Source organism: Pezoporus flaviventris, unplaced genomic scaffold (genome assembly GCF_033815535.1).
Source record: "Pezoporus flaviventris isolate CSIRO_AGI_PZ_B2104156 unplaced genomic scaffold, CSIRO_AGI_Pfla_v1 ptg000041l, whole genome shotgun sequence".
Lineage (NCBI taxonomy): Eukaryota > Metazoa > Chordata > Aves > Psittaciformes > Psittacidae > Pezoporus > Pezoporus flaviventris.
This window is the reverse complement of record NW_026892589.1, coordinates 11,006,281-11,020,955: the sequence shown is the minus strand read 5'-3', so window position 1 is coordinate 11,020,955 and position 14,675 is coordinate 11,006,281. Positions and strand designations below refer to the sequence as shown.

Sequence of the window (14,675 nt, the reverse complement as noted above, 5' to 3'; positions counted from 1 at the left end):
ACTAGTACTTTGCCTTTGCTGTTCTCACTCCTTACTCACTGTCTGTACCTGACCCCCAGCTCTTAAGAGCCCGACAATTAAGTGAATTCCAAAGAGGATTACAATTGAGAATCAGAGGATATAAATGTGATTTAGCACGGAGTGCTGAGCATGACAAATCATTTTTGTGCCTAGGCCTTACTTGTTCTGAAATGCGTTTCATTTAGAAACACAGAACAGATGCAGCCATGTTCCAGTGCCAAGTGTCAGCAGTGCAGCTTCTGGAGATTGGCTTTTGCAAAGCTTACTGAGGCTGTGATATCTCTCCTTAAGATCTAAGGGCCACCATTTTTGTGCTTCTTTAGTTTGGAGAAGAGAAGGCTCCTGGGAGGGACTTAATCACTCTCTATGACTACGTGAAATGACATTGTAGCAAGGTGGGAGTTGGTCTCTTCTCCCAAGTAACAGATAATAGGACAAGAGGAAATGGCCTCAAGCTGTGCCAGGGGAGGTTTAGACTGGATATTAGGAAATATTTATCCACTGAAAGGGTGGTCAGGCATTGGAACAGACTGCCCAGGGAAGTGTTGGAATCACCATCCCTGGAAGCATTCAAAAAACACATAGATGAGGTGCTTAGTGACATGGTTTAGTTGTGGTCTTTGCAGTGCTGGGGTAATAGTTGGACTTGATGATCTTAAATGTGTTTTTCAACCTAGTTGATGCTGTGATTCTATGAAATACAGAGGCACGCGTGTACAAACCAGTCTCCCAGGTTATTTTCTTCTCTTTGGAAGAGCTTGACTGAAAGCATTGCGTTGTAGAAGGAAAGCCCAAGGACGTTGTGAGATGGGCTCAGGATTCCTCATCTATCTGGCTAGAAGAGACAGGAGATCCTGATGCCAAAAGTTTCCAAAACATGTGGTTTAAGTGTACAATGGAAGAGAAACACTTCTTGAATGTTTTCCTCCCGTGGGTTACTCTGTGGGATGTTTCTCTTAGGCTTTCACTACTACAGAAGCTGCCAAAAGTTTCATTGATAAATGAAAAATCTCTCACAACAGAAGAGGACATTAATAGCATGCACGTGTGTGTTTGCATGTGTCTGTATATTGAGTTGCCTTGGAAACAAGAGGAGAAAGCGCCATGAACCAGAACATACTTTCCATTTAAAGAACACTTGTGCTATTGTAAAACTACATATAAAAATAATCACATTCATTCATCTGTTCTGCAAGCATCTTACTACAGCCGGCCACGTGCAGTGTGAGTGTGTGAATGCCATGTAAAGGTGACAGAAAGCCACTTGACTTTGGTTCTGAGCATATTGTTGAACAAATAAGTTGACATTGGTGAAGTTCTTAATAACGTGGGGAAAAAAATGTATGTAAATTACTAAAGAAAATTGGCAATGCTCCAGGTGTACACTAAAGTCACTAAGTTATAATATAGACCTGGAGTATTCACACTGCAAAACACAGCGTCCAATTTTACCTTACGTATAAGAACAGCTGGTTTAGCATATTGGCCTCAAAGATGGTATGTTGAAACAGCTGTCCAAGTGTTCTGAAGGTTAATCTACTCAATTAATCATTGTGTATTTTTCTCCATTTATTATGATGTTTGTACCATTCCTTTAGAGTATGTGAACAAAATACTGAATATAAAGTTTTAGTCATCAGTGAAATGAGTATCAGAATAGCTTGTGTGAGAAGAAAATCTGTTTCTAAGTGACACTGGGTCTTGGAGAGGTTGTCAGTACAGATGCTCAGCAGCCAAATTGTGGTGGGTTTTAAAGCATAAATTTCAGAGGAGAATCAGTAGCAAGATTGGTCTGTGAGACACAAAAAGGCTGGACTTTCGCATGAAGTTACGTGAAATAAGTGAATAAGGCCATTCTCTGTTGGCTGGTGTTTCCAAGTCACCTAGGAGCTTCCACCTTGAGTAACTTGCAAGCTGCAGTTTCAGGTGGTCTAAACCAAAACAGCAAAATCATTTTGGCCTTTGATCTCCGATAAGGAGCTGAGGGCTGTCAGTGTGGGGATACATGGCAGCCGGAGTTGTCTTGCCCTGGTGCACTTGGAGGTGTGATGATCAGGATTGGGTGCAAAGCATCATGGTGCTTTCCTCATTGCCCTGAGCCCCTTGGGGCAGCTGAAAGTCACACATCAGCCCCCTTTATGTGGTGCTGCAGGGGTGAGAACAGGAATGATGCCAAAAGAGACAACACAGGTGCGCTCTTGTCATTGTCAAAAATGAACTCCATTGAGATTTTGCCCTGGAGAGCGGTGTGTGCTCAGGGTGCTGTGCTCTCAAATCATGCACAGAGAAAGACTGCATTGCTCCCACCTCATCTGAACTAATTTTGGAACTTTTTATGAACGGGATCGTAGAACCCAACACATTTTCTGCGTATTCACTGCCACCGAATTGCAGACAGCCACTGTCAGAAAAATCCTCTGGCAGTCCATTTGACCAGAAATAGATAAAATCTAAACATCACTTCCAACCTTTCTAAATATCACTGCACATGTAAAAATAGCAAAATCTTTGTAGATCAGATCCCAGTCCACCTTTCATGTCAGTGTTTTCTTAATCAAATGTAGGGTTTCTGGCTTTGTTTTGCCCAAGAGACCATGCACAATAAATGGGAAGAGTTATCATAAAATTGTGTGAAATACAGACAGCAGCTACACACAGCTATGCTTAATGGGTTCTACAGTCTTGTTTTCCGCACTAATTTTCCCAGCTAAGTTTATTCCCCTCTGCACTGAATGGCAACGCAGGCTGGAATGAGGCTTTTTAGACTGAAACTCTATTTATGAGTTTCTTGGCCAAGAAAAGAGAAGAATAAAACAAACCAAACCAGAAATGCTGCAGCAGAGAAGGGAGCTGCTGCAAGCCATGGCTGCCTGGAGACAGCCCTGTCAGATGGCTGCCTCATGGAATGCTGCTGCTTAAAGTGCATGAGGTAGATTCTGTCTCAGGCTGTCGCTGTTTCTGAGCCTCATCAGTGACATAGCTCAGCACTACCTGGCCAAGAAGCTTGTCTGTCATCCTCTCTTCCACTCCTGTCGCAACTTGTCATTAAGAAGGAAGAAGTAAGGTTTCAGGTTTATCCCGGGTTGTTCTCCATAATGCCTTTTGTCAGATTGCAACTTGCACGATTGCCTTCATTAACAAAGGGGAAGAAAACCAACATTAAAATGCGAGGTACTACTGCTGCATCTGAGAGAGTGTAACCTTTGGACAGTTAGTTAAATGTCAATGTCATTTAACAATAAATGAAAAAGAAATTTACATTTGATGTAGATGTTGTGATCCTTTGATTTTAGAAATTGGGCATCGATTGACCACTTTATATCATATTGACCATGAACAGAACAAACATTTGTACTTCAAAACTAGCCTGCAGGAAAGCAGGAGAATGTGGAGTGAAACTTTTGATCATCTTTCACTGCTTTTTGTTACAAGCTGCCTTCTGGCAATTCTCGGGCTTTTGGAAAACAATGAAGTTGAATCATGGCAAAGGAGCAAAGATGCAGTGAAGCAGAAGGTCCATTTTATCCGTTTTCAGGTCATTCCTGTTGCCTAGAAAATTTGAAAAGTCAGTAGTGTAAATGAGTTACCTTACCTGCCGTGTGCCCACTCAGTTCTTCACGTGGACTTTCTTATTCCCAGACCCAGGTTCAGCTTTTGTAGATGGATGCTCTCATCCAGGTTTTGCATTCATACCTTCATACCTAAACATGCTTCAGTTGTGGCATGAGCATTGATCTTAAAGCGTTGTCCATCAAAAACCTGAGAAGAGCATGTTGAGGCTGTGCTAAGACAGTGTGTGAAGTGGTGCAGTGCTGGGAGGAGATGTTCCACCTCTGAGTCTTCAGCTTACAGTGATGTCCTCACACACGCAGAGCTGAACTTCCTCTGCTGTGCTGCTGTTTGTTTTCTAATGACATAGACATGGAGTGTTAGTGGTCTGTGAATGAGAGAGTTTATAATTTGATTTATGTAAGACACTTTTTGGAGGAACGCTTTTAAAACAAAATGTGGGAACTGCTGGCCTGTATCTTTGCCTCGCAAGCGCATTTGAACCACCCAGAAGGTGAGGTGTCATCAGGGAGGGAGAATGTGGCTGAATACTTCAAGGTGTAACAAGAGACGGGAGAGAGCCAGAATTATAAGTGGAAGGTGAGGAGAACTTGCTCTTTTCTGTGTGGTAATTGTATAGGGGTGTTTTCAATTGAAAGCAATTTTGAGGTAGAATTCTGTGTTACATTTATTAAGGCCTTTAGGTGTGACACTTTTTCCTGCTTTGTCAATCCTTTGCTAAAATGATGTGTCAAAATGCCAGAGAACCTTATCTTTTCTTAAGCTATGTCTTCTGTAAAAAGCATCTTCCCTTGTATTCACCTGTCCATTTATCAGGACAATGACTATGCAGCAAGAAGACCCCATCAGCTGCAGTACAAGAAAGAATATGGCATTAAACCTGACCTTCTTCCTACCTTACAACAGTAAAATTGATACTGCGAAAGAAGAAATAAATTATTTTTTTCTGTATAATAAAATGTATTTATTTGTTTCTATATAATAGACGCATTTCATTTGTAAATCTGTGCATTTTTAGAAGAAAAATAAAGAATGAATGGTTAACACAGCCTGTTTTAAGGAAGAAAAATTTCCTTAATGGAGACGAATAGCAGATACTCATCCCATTTGAACAGTCCAGTAGTGGTGATCTAATTTCTCTTTGCAACTGAGTCAGGCTGTGTAATTTTGTGTCTCACATTAAGTAAAATGGCAGCAAATGGGAGATGTTTTCGTCCACTGAGATAGTTCTTGTAGATGAGTTCTTCAACACAAATTGAGTAATTCTCTTTTTTCTCTCTTGCTCTACCTACTTTATCTTTCTGGAAGATCAGTGTTTTTCCCATTACTCATAATGTTACAGGTTCTAAAGAAATAGATTGTAAAGTCTGAGTTTGAATCATGTCTTAAGGATTTCTAAAGGCTAATTATGAAGATAATACTTTGGAAGCAAAGATAGGAGTCTCTCTTTTTGTTTCCCTTCTGTCTTTCAGTGTCTTTTGTTAAGATAGAAAAGCAAGTCAGCCATTACCTCATAGAGTTTGCAAACAGTTTTAATGTTTTAAGACTGCCTTGGAGTCCTGCTTGGACTGATTTTGGTGCTGAGGGGTAAGCGACAAGGAACCATGTTTAAAATTCTTTATTAGAGAAACATGTTGTGATTTTGATACATACTTGCTTTCACAGAATAGTAAGTGGAAGACCTTTGTCTGTTTACAGAATCCTTGTATTGAAAGCCAATAATACTGTCACTTTCTATTCCTGAGAAACATTAATGTCATCCGCTTTGTCTGCTGCTGTCTCGCTCTGTTTCAAACCCCCTGTGTGATGACATTGGAAGCCCTCTTAAAGTGGAATGTTTTGTGATAGTTTCATATTAAGAGGTGTTCTGTGATTTTTCTCATGAGTGCATTCAAGTGTCTGGGCCACTGCAGTATATGCTAATATGCCATTATCATTTTCCACTTAAGAAAGGTGACAAGTAATACAGTCTTTTGTTTCTTTCCTTGCATCTGCTACTGGTTGCTTTATTTGTAGCCCTCTTTATTTCTTTAGTCAACATACTTGTTTTGCTGCACAGGTGAATTTCAGTTAACCAACCAATAAATTAACTGTTAGAGATGTTGCATGCTCAGCATTTATTTGTTATGCAAAAAGAGCATTTAGTAGGAAAGATGTGGGAATTGGTATTTAAACTGTACAGAATTAATAGCCCGAAGACAGCGAGTTTGAGTGTAACTTCTCAGAAAATGCATGGACCTGGGACATTGGGAATATGGATTCGGTTTCTTGATCTGTCACCAGCCTGGTGGGATTTCTTCTGCCTCAGCTGCTTTAGCTGTATAATGAAGAGAAGTCTCCTATTGTCCTTGGCAGAGCTAAGAACTGGTTTTGAAGTGTTATGGAAAGACAAGATACTATAAGGGGTAATTTAAATAAATCATTCAATATGTAATTTTTAGAGCAGATGAAACAGAGGCAGGGGAAAAAAGATGAAACATGGAATAGTTTGATCCTGATTTCACAGGACTTTTACATTTGTGTAACTTCATGGTCTTTATTATAATTACTCCCTTCTGCACCAGTCTAGCCGAGAGCAGAATCCAGTCGGTGTTTCCTAAATGTCTCCTAAAAGATGATGGATTCTGAGAAAACACGGATGTTCTGAAAGCTGTAGCTCAGCTTTTGAAACATGGGTAATATTGTCCTAGTCTGCGGGAGATAAATACACTGCACGAGAGTTCACAGAGAGATTCAGTTGTGAAGACAAAAAAGGGATTTCATTCTGAACTTGAATGAAAAAGAAGTTCTTTATAAAAGTTGAGCAAAAAAGAAGTAATCAGACATTGGGGCATGTCAGAAGAAGGCAGCACTTCTGAGCAGGTACAAGGTGAATGGACTGAGAAAGTAAAATGAAGAGCAAAACTCAGGCTAAGAAGAAGAAAAAGGCTCTGGTAGTTCTTGATAAGTCAGAAGACTCAAAAACACCTCAAAAGGAAATCAGTGTTATTACTGAAAGAATTCACAATTTTCAATTTTAGCTCTTTTCAAGAGGTCTCTTTTTCTTAGTTTTTTCTTTTTATTATTGTCAAGAAACTTGGTTTTTTTTCCTCTCTGTCAAAAAGTTTCCAGGCAGTTCTAAACACAGGCAGGAGACATCTTCTGTAGTGTTTGTTTAAGTAGAAAGCAAACGTTGAAAGCTTGAAAGGCAACGGCTTGGTTAAGTGGAGTGACAGTACAAGGATGAGCATTGTACAGTTGATGGAGGGTCCTCAGTTTGGTCACTGAAACACCTAAAAGCTCAATGTGCAAGAACAGTAAAGGCTGATGCCTGGGCTAGCTGCAGATGTGTCCTGGTTTTTATTTGCCCTGCATCAAATACAGCAATAGGCAGCTTTATGGAGTGAAGTAGATAAAAGGAATAGTTGTATTGTCTGTGAAGTCTGTGTCACTGTAGGATGCATGCAGTGGTGTAAGAATTATGAGGGGTCCTGTTGGCTCCTAGGAGTAAAGGAGCTAACAGTAATGTGTAAGTACTGATTGTGATTTTGAAAGCAGGAAGGGATAGAGTTTCTCTACTATAATTCTAGATATCAAGTCTAAACTAGACATCTGAGCCCTGTAATAGGCAATGGAGAGGGAGAAAACTTCCGAAGTGTCACTTACACTGTCCCAAGACAGGGACTGCCAGAGAATGAACCATTCACCACAGGCACTTTGCTGGTATAAAAGCTTTTCTGAGGGAGAGCAGCAGTGGGAAACAGCCTGCTCCCAAAGCATTTGCCGTCTGAAAAGCCAGTCCTGCAGCAGCGTGTGTGTATGCTTTACATCAGAGAGTAGTTGAATGCAAGCCATGAAATCATAGAATCATAGAATAGTTAGGGTTGGAAAGGACCTTAAGATCATCAAGTTCCAACCCCCCTGCCGTGGGCAGGGGCACCTTACGCTAAATCGTATCACCCAAGGCCTTGTCCAACCTGGTCTTGAACACTGCCAGGGATGGAGCATTCACAACCTCCCTGGGCGACCCATTCCAGTGCCTCACCACCCTCACAGGAAAGAATTTCCTCCTTATATCCAATCTAAACTTCCCCTGTTTAAGTTTTAACCTGTTACCCCTTGACTTAAATAGGTAAAATAAGTAAGTACAGCAGTCCGGTCATGACAGACCATATTCAAGAAGAAAAAACAATATTTGCTTGAGTTAAGGCATGGTCTTTCTTGTCAGATCCATGTTCTTTGGAAAGCGATAACCTCCTTTTGCAGGATGATGAATGTGAGCAACTAGTAGATCTTTATTCCATTTTAAGCGCTATAATGTGCTTCTCAAATATCATTAGTAAGTATTTGCATTTACCTCTGCCCAGAAGATACAGCTCTTTATTGAATTTTCTTGTTACATCATGAGCTCTGGACTTAACACCGGTGTTTGAACTGTGATGAGGGAGAAGATACAAAATCCAGTTCTTTTGAATACCCTGTCTAGCGAATGCTAGACAACTGTCTTCAGCCGGGGCATTCCAGAGGACTTTGCACCATGTCACAGTCACTTTTCCATGCATATTCTCCTTCTCATAATAGATATTCTTAAGCTGTAGCCACTCCTCGAATGGCTTAATGAAGCAAGTCACCATCCAGAGCAGAAAGAGAACCCACACTCCCTCCATGAGAGGATGCTCCTGCAGGATGTTGGGAAGTCATGTAGACATGCTGTAATTAGTTTGTGCATTCTCCTATAGCATTAAACAGCTGTTATTACAGAAGGACATGGATTTCTGCCCAGGTAGCACTCGTGGTAGAAGACGAGCACACAGATTGCTGCAGTAAACTCATGTGATACGCAACCTTATGTTTCAGTGTCTGTAGTTTTGCACTTGTGAAACTGAAGCCTTTTCAAGTCGGCAAGTTGCCAGCTCTCCCTTTGCACTGGTGGCATAGAATTTCCTCCAGAAAACCCTCCTTTCCGTCTCCTTCTGAAGGAAACTGTGGTGACTAGGAAAGGATCCACAATGTTGTTAAATGTTTTTAACTCTATGATGCAAAGACATAGAGGCAGAAAATTGTATCTTTGACTCCTGTTGGCACTCAAGCAAATCCAATAATTAGTTACGTTCCATAAATTAGGCAAAGCATGGCCTCCCTAGGTTTTCCTGTGGAAGGGAGAAGTGTTGGTATTATTTTTTCATGCTATTTTAAAACAGTAATTAGTGTATCAGATTGTACTGAGGCTCAGGTCATTGCTCTTGAGTAGACAGCTTTACCCATTTTGTATCCTCTTGAATTTAGAGGGATATGGTTTAATTTCAGTTGGAGGTAACCCAACAATTTTATTCAGTCAGAACATGGTCATGTTTTTCTGGAATTAAAGGGAAAAAAAAAATCTTTAAATGAACTTTGAAATTCTAAATATGCTTTAAAATGTTTTACAGTCATGTTCTATTGAGAAGTCTGTCAGATGAATGCTCAGATGCTCTGCAGAGCTCTAAATACAGTGTAAATTCCAGTGTGAGTGACTGGCAGAGTTTACCACACTTTTAGGCAAACTTTGTCCTTTATTTCTTGGTGTATTACAAGGCCCTGGAACACAGACTGGGAGCTCTCAGCGTCAGTTCTCTGTGCAGACAGTGAGATGCGTGATAGTTGCTCTCCGGCTGTAAGAATTTCCTGTTCCTTCTACCTCCGGTGTGCACTTCAGAGCAGTGATGTCATGATGTTTAACACAGCAGGCTTGGAGAATAAGCTCTATTGGACATAATGGGCTGAAATGGAATAGTGTGAGCTGATCTCAGGAAAAGTCTTTTGCTCATGCAGAAGGGACTGGTACTTAGCTGAGTAGTAGAGACTGCCTGACAGGCTGCAATTACTTCTGCCAAGTGCACCAGGCTGTGTTCTGAGCCTTTGCTTAATGGGGACAGATCTGTTCTGAGTTATAAAAAATAAAATAAAAGTGCCTCTGGTCATAGATACGACAGTATCTGTGCTTCTAATCAGGTTTCACTTCAGCAGCAGCTTTTGCTTATTCATCCTACATAAACCCCAAAACGAGTTGAATTTCCTTCATAAAAAAAAACCATGAAAGGGAATAAATCTCAGCTTTAGTTCCCATGAACTCCAAGACAGAATTATCGCTCCCGCTGATTGTGTGTGCCAGGTACATGCTGCTAAGACCTTCCTTCAATGTATCTGTGGCAAAAAGACCAGTTATGCAACAAGATTCCACTTTGGAGTCTCTGTATCATGCTTTGCTGTGCTATAGCAAATTGTTTTTGCAGCACACACTGGTAGACATCTAGAGTAATATTCAATAAGGCTAATAATTGGTTATTACATTGTTCTGCAAGGATCAGTAATTAAGAACCTCTCTGTATGGTTCAATCTACATTAATTAATTTCTCCTGCAGAATATATGCACCTGCCTGTTCTTCTTTTGGGATCACAATATGAAGTAAAGCTATTATGCAGGTAAACAAAAGAGATAAAGGATGACCTTTAACTTTGACACGATAGCCTGCAGAATTTGTGATTTGCCATCTGTCTAATGATCACTCCTAATAATGATATGCTGGATGAGAAGCTGATAGGAGGAAACAGAGACAGGCAGGTTGGAGTGGTGTAGGAATGACCTTTGAGCAACGTGTGCTTGTCAGGTCAGAAGGACTCGTGTGGTCACACTTTAGGCCTCACTCTGACATCTGAAAGCTTGGTAAACGCTTGATTCCACAAGCGGCTCCACTGAACCGGTGTTTGCAGAGTACGGAATTGGCTGTTAGGTCCTTCATTAGGGCTTGTAATGTGTCTCATTTCACATGCACAGCCTCTGCAGACTTGAGGCAAGCCCTTGGGCAGTCAAGATGGAAAGTGCAGCCTATGGGTAGGGGCTGATGAGCTGTCTGCCAAAGCAGCTGCCAGCACCTCTGCTAGCTTTACTGGGGCTCTGGCTCCTTGGTCAGTGTGGACGGTCTATATGCACGTGGGGAGGAAAAAAGGGTCAGACAACAGTGTGACCTCTTTGCAAGGTTATGTTGTCTGATGTTCCATGAGCACATAATTCCGGTTGGTTGTTCTCACCATTGGGTGACAAAATGGTAACTCTTACCTGATGTAAGGGTAGCTTTCTGGCAACCGGGCTTCATTAATATGTATTGGAAACCTAAAATGGTATTCAGCTCTGAGGGGGGAAAAGTACAGAATTGCTTTGGATTATAATAATTTCAGCAAAGCATCTAATTTATATATTAAGCTTGCTTAATGGACTTATAAGCCTTGCTCTTTGATCTGAAGAAAAAGGTGGTGAATAATTTATCAAATGTAAAAACCTCCCCTAGCCCAGCCCACATGTCACAATCTGCCCTATAATTTACATGTCTTAAGAGATGCCGTTTCCAGGCAGGAGAACTGGTTCCTAAAGATTCCTTCTAATAATACACATGTATTTTCACAAGGTACACTCTGGGGAAAAAAAATAATAATGAAGGAATGCAATTCTGCAGACAAATGTTTCAGCTGCGTGCCTTCTTCATTGGAGACAGTCATTTCAACTAAATGCCAAAAGGCATTTAGCTGTAGCATTTGTCAGTGGAATAGGGTTGGCTTTAGGTTTCCCTCCTGCTTTACAATTGACTGTTTATTGGGTTTACTGTACTGTAGCATGTTTTGTTAACCTCTAAAAAAACCCAACCAGCTTGTGCATTAATCACAAGGATGATATCTGTCATGGTAAACTGGATCAGCGTGGGGCTTTTGTGCCCCTCCAGACTTGTGGAAACGATGCTGGCTCTTCCTGGAGGGGCAGGGGAGATGCACTGTCTGCTTTGGGCTGGGGTCAAGGACCTGCCCAGGTCTTGGCTCCTGAAATGCTTTTCTTGTGAGGTGCCTAAACTGTTTCTTCATGTCTTTATTTCTCAACCAGCAGAAGGGGCTGACATATGTCATGTCAGCTCAAAGAAGCTGGGGGAGCTGCGATAGAATCGCATGCCTAAGGAGCATTTAGGTCGATGTGGTAGTGTTTAAACCCTAATTATTGGGAGCTTTGTGTCTGGAGTTACTCAACTGGTTTGTGCCTACCTGTTGCAGTCATTCCTCAGTAATCCCTACTTCTGGTCACATGCATAGGTAATCACAGCTCGCTCATGATTCCTGACACTTCTCCCATTCACATTTCCCCTCCCATTTCTCCAAAGCAGTGAGTTGTCAAACATTTACTATGGCTGTGCTGCAGCGTTTATTCATATTTAAATAAAGCCATTATCCTGGCCTTGAGTTTCAGTAGTTTTCTGCTCTTCCTTTTGAGTATTTCTCTCAGCAGTGCCATCTAATCAGCTTTAGGTTTTAATTAAACAGCTGTCATTTGCTTCCTAGTTCTGTTGCGACCTGATGTTGTATTAAATTTTAATTTAGCCTAGGCTGGATAAGAAGCAGATTCCTTCAGACAACAAAGAAATGCTATTAGCAGGTTACAGTTGTAATTAAGAAGAGCTCTGCTGAAGTGCGAATGCATTCAGGTACAGAAAAGGAGCTGGAGATAAACATGCACATAATTATTATTCAGGGATAGAGCCTGCAATATGAGTGTGTAGCTTCCACCCAGGCTGCTTGAATTGAAGGTGTTGGTCAAAATCTGGCAGTTGAAACCCTCAAGTAAAGAAATAGGAAGGGATTCCCAGATTTTCACCTGGGACTTGGCAGTGCAGTTTGTGCTGGTTGGTGTCCCTGGGTATTGTTCCAGGTGTTTCACTGATGCTGTGCCACTTGGGAGCACCTGCCTCTGTAAATCAACGTTATTACCCTCTCTACATTTTAGATGCTGTTAGTAATAACCAGTACAGGTATCTTAAATTCAGTAAGCCTTTTCTTCTGCAGTGAGAAATACCCTGGAAAGATAAACCAAACCTAACAGAATTTAGATGAAATGCTATTACCTGATGAAGATGCACTAAAAAAAAAAATCTTTATAAATCGAATGGACAGTCAATTACTTCAGTTCTGCCTTCATATTTCTTCCTTAGAGGAAATATATTTTTTCAGCCTGTAAATAGCCAGCTCTTCAAAAGGTCTTTATGCAGCCTATTATACTTGTGTAACACTCGATGCAGGCATCAGGCATCTGAAATACTGATTTATATAATAGAATTGCTTACCAATGAAGTGCAGTTTTTGTGAAACAGCACCAGCTAATTAGTACAGTGGGTACCTGTTCACAATGGGAAGGAGGGAAGGTTCAGCTCAGAGTCAAGAGTAGGATGGGCATGTTTCAGAGCACACACAAATAGCAGGGTTGTGAAGCATCTTCTGAGTCCTTTTATCTCATGCTCATCTTCACAGGGAGTTTACAAAAGGAATGCAAATGTCATTATAAACTTTGCATTATCCCTCAGAGCATCAGAGTTTGACTTCAGCTTGGTAGTGAAGCAGCACTGAGAGCTAAAAGGAGGCTAACGGGTGTGCTTACTCTTTGTCACACGAGGGTCAACACAAGGTGTTCAACAGTTCAGGCCTGTTGAGAACCTGTTTCCAAGTCCACTGAAGTCAAAAGAAGCCTTTCATGTATTGACTCACTAGGCCTTTGGATCAGACCAGATGATCTCCAGGGATCCCCTCCACCCTTAATGTCTGTAATTGCATGCAAGCGCTGGCTTCCACTGCCATGTTACATGGCTGTGCTAACAGAGAGTGGGGCTGGGAGTGGAATTAGTTGCATGTTCGTTGTTCGTGACCTTGGCAAAAAGCCTATTTCATCTGGTGCACTGAAAGAGACTATCGGTTGTGGAAGAATGGTTTAGAAATAGCACACTGGTAAACTGCTTCTTGAGAGTGTTTTGACGCAGAACCCACTGTGTCTTCATCATATATATGGTGTATGTTTATATTGGGTTGGTTGGCTGCCCCATCCCTGGCAGTGTTCAAGGCCAGGTTGGACAGGACTTGGAGCACCCTGGTCTAGTGGAAGATGTCCTTGCTTGTGGAGGGGGGTTTGGAACTGGATGAGCTTTAAGGTCCTTCCAGCCCAAACTGTTCCTTGATTCTATGATGGCTTAGGATTCATAAATCCCATAGGATGTTTGCTGTTGTTTTGCTGGAATCTGCCTACCTCTTCTCTGGCATATTTGTGGATGAAGCACCCTCAGTTTCTCCTTGTCTTCTACAACCTCTTTCCACCCGAAATACATCTAATTGTTTTCTTTCACCTGGCACTGCATTTTCCTCTTAGTTTTGTTCAAACCTCAGCCTTTGTAAAGCTTTTAGAGTTGTTCTTTAACACTTCCCCTTTCGTCACATACCTCTCTCTTTCCCGGTGTCCCTCCTTCATGGTTGGCAGCTGGTTATAAATAAGCCCATTCAGCATAAAAAAACCTAGACAGGCATTTAATGTGTAAAACATCTGGTTTGTTCCTCACAGAGAACAGAACAAAGACAGTATATTTATTTTGTGAGGTACTACTTAGAAAAGCATCTCTATTCAGGACAACACTTAAATGTTTAAATCACATTGAAGTCCAAGTGACAAGCTGAGTACATACTTTTTAGTGCTGTTCTGAACAGAGGTGGACTTGAGTACATGCTTAAATGCTTTTCTGGAACATGAATGCCTATAAAGCTCTAGCAGACTCTATTAGTTAGCTGGCACTAGTGTTATTAGTATTTCAACTCATTTAATTCAGGGTGCTTTTTGTAGACCTTTCCGACTATTGATTAATAATACATTGCAAGTGTTTATTGGTCTTCTCCAGCTGTCCTAAGCTTGTGGTCAATGCCCATTATTTTCTATCAATCTAGCTAGCCGACAGAAGCAAATGATAGTGAATGCATCTCCCTGTGCAAGCTGCCGTCAAGTTTTTCACTAAAATCAATTTCTTCTTCCACCAATTCTAATAATGGAATTTAAAGTTAGATTATTTTGAAGCAACTTTAGTTTTTCCCCCCAGCTGGCAAGCAATTAGTTTTATGGAAGTTGAAAAATGAAAAGTTGATTGATTCAAAGCAGCATTTCCTATTGCAGGCTTTTTGAAAAGGCCAAACTGAATCTCTGTGAAAGCAGAGGTTGTTCCTTGCCCCACATGTGTGTGTCCAGTTGTAGGCCTGACAGAAGCACTGCTTAATCAGAGACA

The 14,675-nt window shown here is 41.2% G+C and overlaps 1 protein-coding gene across 3 annotated transcripts in view; it reads left to right on the top strand.

Moving 5' to 3' along the window:
* LOC133275897 (transmembrane protein 132B-like) overlaps positions 1-14,675 on the top strand; it is a 233,867-nt gene that overhangs the window by 180,377 nt on the left and 38,815 nt on the right. The window lies entirely within an intron of this gene.